This window comes from Elephantulus edwardii, unplaced genomic scaffold, assembly GCF_000299155.1.
Source record: "Elephantulus edwardii isolate Elephantulus edwardi_28Jun2011 unplaced genomic scaffold, EleEdw1.0 scaffold00028, whole genome shotgun sequence".
In the NCBI taxonomy this organism is placed as follows: Eukaryota; Metazoa; Chordata; class Mammalia; order Macroscelidea; family Macroscelididae; genus Elephantulus; species Elephantulus edwardii.
The window spans coordinates 16,751,644-16,758,999 of record NW_006399778.1 but is presented as its reverse complement, the minus strand read 5'-3'; positions in this window follow the sequence as shown (position 1 = coordinate 16,758,999).

The following is a 7,356-nucleotide window of genomic DNA, read 5'->3' as shown; positions in this document are numbered from 1 at the left end:
GGAGAGAGATGCTGCTCTTCCCCTTTCTCCAGAATTATTCTCCTTGGCACACAAGCTAGCTAGAATTGAGTCTTCACTATCTTAAGCCTTAAAGACTACAGTCTTCACTATGGGGTATATCTCAACATCAAGGAAACAAAAATCCACACCTCTAAACCAACAGGAGAAATCATAATGCTGTTTTTATGTACTGCCGAGGCAGAACAGAACCATAGCTGAACCTCAAGTGGGTTTTCAGAGGCAGTAAATTGCACGGGAGTTGACTGCCAATCTTTCTCCAACGGACTAGCTGGTGGATTCGAACCACATGCCTTCAGGTTGGCAGTGCAGCTCCTTACCACCAGGCCTCCAGAGCTCCCTAAAATCATGATAGATGGAGAAAAGATTCAAGTTGTCAAGGATTTCATTTTGCTTGTATCCCCAATCCACAACAATGATAGTTGTTGTAGGATGCCATCGAGTATGACTCATCGTAACCTTAGAAACAACAGATCTGAGCCGTCCTATCCTGTGCCGTCCTCACAATCTCTGACGCACTCGAGCCCATTGCTCCAGTCACTATGTACCTGGTTGAGGGTCTTCCTCTCCTTCGCTGTCCCTCTACCTTTCCAAGTATGATGTCCTTCTCCAAGGAACAGCCTCTCTTAGCAACATGCCCAAAGTATGTAAGATGAATCTTTTTCATCCTTGCTATCAAGGAGAAATCTGGCTTCACCTTCTCAAAGGCGCATCTGTTTGTTCTTTTGGCAGTCTGTGGAATATTCAGCCGTCTCCTCCAACACTATATTTCAAAGGCATCAATTTTTCTTCTGTCATCCTTATTCATTTTACAGCTCTCAGATGCATGACAAGTGATTGAAAATACCATAGTCTGAATCAGGCACATCTTAGCCCTTAAACTAATATCACTGCTCTTCAATAATTTGGAGAAGTCTCTGACTGCAGACTTTCTCAGTGCAATATATCTTCTAATCTCCTGACTGTTGGTATCAAGTGTATTGATAACATTGTTGTTATCGTTGTTAGGTGTCATTGAGTCAAGCACGATTCATAGCAACCCTATGAACAAAAGATCTGAACTCAGGCCTATCCTACGCCATCCTCACACTTCCTGATACACAAGAGTCCATTGCAGCAGCCACGTCAAGCCACCTGTTTGAGGGTCTTCCTCTCCTTGGCCAACACTCCACCCTTCCCAGCGTCATGTCCCTCTCCAAGGAATAGCACCTCTTAGCAGTATGCCCAAAGTAGGTAGGCAAAGCCTCATCATTCTTGCCTCCAAAGAGCACTCCAGCTGCACCTTCTCCAAGACATATCTGTTTGTTCTCTTGGCCGTCCATGGGATGTTCAGTGCTCTCCTCCAACACCACACTCAAAGGTATCAATTCTTCTTCTGTCACCCACAATCAACATCCATGATAATGTTGTTTTTGCTGTACATCGTTGAGTCGAAACCACCCCATAGCTGAACCCTCGGGCAGGTTTTCAGAGGCAGTGAATCGCACAGGAGGAGATTGCCATTCTTCCCTCACAGAGCAGCTAGTAAATTCAAACTGTGTGCCTTCAGGATTGCAACACAACTTCTTGCCACTAGGTCATGAGACCTAATGGCAGTCAAGAAATCAAAAGACATACTGCATTGAGGAAGTCTTCAGTAAGACCTTCTGCCAAAACCGCTGCAAAATTTTAAAGGGAGAAATTGTCAATTTAAAGACTAAAGTACACCCGATACAACCATGGTCTTTCCATTGGTTCCTATGCATCTGGAAGTTGGACAATGAATAAGGAAGACAGAAGGATTGATGAGCTTGGATTGTGGTTTGGGGGAAGAGTATTGAATGGTGTATGGACTTCCCAAAAAACAACCTTGAGGAAGTGAAACTAGGGTGCTCCTCAGAGGCGAGGACGGTGAAACTTTGTCTCACATACTTTGGGCATGTTGTTAGCAGGGGCCAGTCCTTGGGGGGAAAACATCCTGCTTGGAAAGGTGGAGGGTCAGCAAAAGAGAGGAAGACCCTCAACAAGATGGATTTTCACAGTGCCTGTTATGGGCTCAAGTATATCAAAGGTGATGAGGATGGCACGGGACAGGGTTCAGATGTGTTCTTCACAGGTCGCTGTGAGTCATGGCTGACTTGATGGCACCTAATAACAACTGCTGTTAAGTGCTGTCGAGTCATAGACATCTCACAGTGACCCTATGAATGAAAGACCTGAACACTTTTATAACTTTCATTGTTTGCAGAGGCAAGCCATTTCGGAAGTGGATGCCACCCCTGCTTCTAACCTTGTTTTAATCGGGAAGCTCCACCAAACATTGTCCACTATAAGTAACCATTAACGCATTTAGCACATCAGTGTCACAGTGTTTAGCATCACAGCCACCATGAGTTACTTCTGCACAGCAAATAGACAGATCAGTGCTATACCACTTAGAACAATGACAAAAAACAATTTAAACCAGGCCTGTAGGCCACAGATTAAAATCACCCACCTTCTGCTTGGTAGCATCACTTTCTGTCCACTAGGACAACATAGCTCTCTCTAGGTTGTCATTGTTATTATTGTTAAGTGCCATCGAGTCATAGACAACTTATAGTGACCCTATGAACAAACAACTACTTTGCCAAGATGATGTCCTTTACTAGCAACTAGCCTTTCCTGACAGGAAGCGATTGTATACAAAGAAAGATAAGTGAGAGCTGAGCCGTATAGGGACCCAAAACTTGGCTTTTTCAAAGCAGTTTAGCAAAGGTCACTGAGAAGGAAGAGCAAGTTTAGACTAATAACCAAGAGTGATGACTCAAAGCCTAAGGGAAAGAAAGGCCAGGTCAGAGGCCGATTGTGTGAGACCCTGAGAGGACAATTAGACGTTAATTGATGTTAGCAGGAAAGAGGTCACTGGACAGAAAGCAGTATGACAGGTCTCAAATGTTGGGGTTGATGAGAGCGAAGGAAGCGCATGGCAAGATTTCTCAGAGAAATGGCCTGGAGAGGGAGAAGCTACAAGGGGATACGGGGCGTAGCTTATGGTGGATATGGGAGGGTTTTGCAAGGTGTGAAACAAGGAATAATGTGGAACAGCTCAGGAGAGAAAAGACAAACTGACAGAGAGAGGTGGGAACTACAGTCCTGCAGTAGATGAAACCCCAGTAGGTTGGTTTTAAGAGTCAAAATGGCCTTAATAGTTACAGAGCCAGCGCATGCATTGTCCAGGAGGGAGAGCTGTAAGTGGGATGGTGGATGGAGCACAGGGCCTGTTTAGTTTGACGATGTAAAGAGATTGGTCACTCTGAGTTCTTCTCCAACTATTTTTCAGCAACATGAGTTCTAGGGAAGCACAATGAAGAACTGGGTTTTACTTGGGAGGGTGCTGGGGAGAAGACCAGGATGGAGACTACTGAGTGACACCAGCTCTGAGCCACCAGCTTCTATTCTACTCAGGCAATTCAACTCGTGGCGGTCCTGTGCATGTCAGGGAAGAGCTGTGATCCGTAGGCTTTCAGAGGCTGGTTTTGGGAAGCAGATCTCCATGTGTTCTGAGGGGCCTCTAGGTGGATCTGAGTTTCTAGGCTTTGTTAACAGCCAAGCCCTGAATTGTCTCAGCCACTAGGGACTATTTCATGTGGAGGAGGGCAGTATCTTCTGGCCAGAAGATGGCCCAGCTCCAGCATCGGGAAGTTCTGACCAGGAGGGGATCCGCGGACACCTCCCCAAGCTAGCTTATCTCTACCTCTCCAGGGTTTTAGGAACACAAGGAAGGAGCTGGACAAGAAAAGTTAACATCTAAGTGGCACCAGCCTATGAGGACCCTGATCCCTAGGGCAGGTGACTCCCCACAATGTCCTAACTGGGGAAACAGGCTGGTTAGGTAGCTGTGGGGGAGCCTTTGCATGGCATGCTCCTTGTGTCTGTAAAGTTAGTCAGAAGCTCTTCCTGAACACTCAAACGATCTAGCTCAATCTAGTAACTCCTCGTATCATCTCGGGTGTTGGGAGAGGTTGTGACCGCCTGGTCATCTGACTGGCTTCTAGCTATTGGGTAAATTACTGTTGTCAGGTATCGTTCCAGTGACCTCATGTGCAACAGTAGGAATCACTGCACAGCCATCCACCAAGCTCACATCATTGCTATGTTAGGACTCGTTGTTGTATAGCCAGTTGGAGTTCTGTCACTGCTACAGCAGGGCCAGTATCTGTCCCACCCTCTTTTATCTGCGAGAAGAAGAAACAAATCTGCAGACAGGGGACTTCACAGGCTTCCCTTCAGTATTCACAAGTCAAAACAAGCTGAAACACACACCCGTTGGGTTGGTTCCGACTCACTGCAATCCTCCATCCAGCTTCTGAGGCTGTAACAGGAAGACACTTCCCTTCTTTCTCCCACAAAGCATCTAGTAGATTTGAACCTCAAGAGGTTCAGCCTTTTTTCATTTGGTCCCAGTTATCAGTGCAGCACGCTGTGAGCAGCACTGCCCTCAGAACGCCCCTCACAGCAAGTAGGAGGCTAGATGGAGCTCTGATGGCCTAGTGGCAAGGAATTGTGCTGCTGACCTGAAGGCATGTGGTTCAAATCCACCAACTGTCCCATGGGAGAAAGATGGTCAACCCATCCCTATGTGATTTACTGCCTCTGAAAACCTGCTGGAGGGTTAGCTATGAGTCAGTTCTGATTCACAAGCACGTAACAATGTTCTTAGAATTTCAGCCGAAAGTCAGAGGAAGTGACTTGCCCATCATTAATAGTAAGGAAGGAAATTTGGGGATCAGCTTCCCTCTCATTCTAGTGTGTGCACATGGTCAAGACCACAGAATACCAGCATGTTCTCCTTGACAAGCCTGAGGGCCTAACACCTTTGGGGACAGGCTGTCAAGAGCTGGGCCACCATGCCATCCTTAGCAGAACCCAAAACCTATAGTCTAGCTGAAGCTGAAGTCCTGGTGTTGTCTCCATGGGGTGTGAGCTGACTAAGTTGGTTGGGCACCACTCTATTGTTTCCAGGTGCCGTCTAGGCACCTTCAACACACAGTGACCTCGTATGCAATAGAACAAGACACTGCCCAGCCTGCACCAACCTCACAATCATTGCTACGTTAGGACTCATTGTGTATAGCCACTGGGTAAATCCATCTCACTAAAGTTCACCTTCTTTTTCACTGTCTGTCCATTTTACCAAGCACTTTAGCAGTTCTGCAGGGGTGGGTCCCTCCACATAGCATGCCCGGAGTACATGCGGTAAAGGCCTGCCACTTCCTTTCCAAGAAGCATCCTGGCTTAGCTTCTTCAAAGACAGATTTGTTCCTTCGTCTGGCAGATAAAACAGGATGGGGCAGAGACTTGGCCCTGCTGTGGCAATGACAGAACTCCAAGTGCTGTACACACCAACCCTCCAAAAACCCAAGAGGACACAAGGAGTTACCGATCATCTGTGTGTTCAGAGAGAAGTTCAAATTAACTTTACAGACAAAAGAGCTGGCTGCGGAAAGGTGGGGAGGTGATGGGAGGGCTGGCAGTGGAAGCCTTCAGGCAAAGGGTCATCTGACATGAAGAGAATGTGGAGATGCACTTGGGGAATTAGAAGAAGAGAAGACTTTGTTTGGCCAGATCATAGTGAACAAAGTCCAGAGTTAGGCAGGGGCTAGATTGTGTATTGCTGTTGTTGAGTGTTGTCAAGTGGACTATAGTTGTTTGTATTTTAAAAAATAATAATTTTAATGAACATTTACAGAGATTTTTTATTTCCATTAATTCATTGTTACACTTTTCTCCCTGCCCAGCCCTCCCCCTTTTCCCCTTGCCCCAGTTTGCTCCTCTCTTTGAAAAGTGAAATTCTTTCTTTGACATACAATCCCCCTGCACCCCTCCCACCACCCCAAGTACACTCCACTAGGCAACTTTAATTGTGGACTCTTGTGATAACCATAATTATAGTTGTTTTTGTTGTTGTTGTTGTTGTTGTTATGTGTGCCTGCAAATCATACAGACTCTATGTACATTAGCTCTGAACCCTGACCTATCCTGAGTCGATCTCGTCATCTCCAACACACCTACTCCCAATACACCAGTCAATCCATCTCATCCGGAGTCTTCCTCTCCTGCGCTGTCCCTCCACCCTTTCAAGCATGATGTCTTTCTCCAAGGACTGGTCCCTCCTGGCCACATGTCCGAAGTATGTGAGACAGAGCTTCAAAATCCTTGCCTCCAAGGAGCAACTTGGTTTCACCCTCTCTAGGACACACCTCTTTTTTCTCTGGGAAATCCGTGGTATGTCCAATACTCTTCCAGTACAACTCAAAGGCATTCTTCTCTCATTCTTACTCACTGTCTAGCTCTCTGATGTGTAGCTAGCAATTGTGGAGACCATGGCCTGAATTGGGTGCACCTTAGTCTCCACACTGACACCATTACTCTTCAGCACACTAGAGATAGTTACTATATAAACAACAGATCAAAGCCTTGCCTTACCCTCATAATCTCCACTTGCTCAAGCCTGTTGTTACAATCACTGAGTCAATCCATCTCAGTGAGGGTCTTCCTATTTTTTTTATAATCTTCCACCTTTGCCAGTTTATCTTTTTCTGAGAACTGGCACCTGCTGACAATCTACCCAAAGAATGTGAAGAATAGGAATCTCAGAACACCTGGTTGTGCACATGCAACACCTATGCTTAGACAAGGAAGCAGCTGTCAGAACAGAGCAAGGAAACACTGCAGGGTTCAAAATCAGGAAAGGAGTGCATCAGGGATGCGTCCTGTCTCTGTATCTTTTCATCAATCTATATGCAGAACAGATCATTTGAGAGGCTAGACTTTATGAGGAGGAATGTGGCATCAAGATTGAAGGAAGATTCAACAATCTGAGTTATGCATATCACACAACCTGGCTTGCCAAAACTGAGGAGGACCTGAAACGTTTGCTGCAGAAGGTCAAGGACTATAGTCTTCATTATGTATTAAAGCTCAACATCAAAAAGACAAAGACTCTTACTACTGGCCCAAATGGTAGCATGATGATAGATGGAGAAGAAATAGAAATTGTTAATTGTAGCTTGCTCGGTTCCACAGTCAGCACTTTTGGCATCAGCAGTCAAAAAAAAATCAAAAGATGACTTTCACTGGGAAAATCTGCTGTCAGGGACCTCTCCATAGCCCTTAAGAGCAATGGTGTCAGTCTAGAGACTAAGATGTGCCTGATCCAAGCATGGTCTTCAAAATTGCTTGCTACACATCAGAGAGCAGGTAATGACTAAGAATGACAGAAGAATAGATGCCTTTGAGTTGTGGTGCTGGAAAAGAGTATTGAACATACCATGGACTGCCAAAAGAACAAAAAGGTTTGTCTTGGAGAGGGTGAAA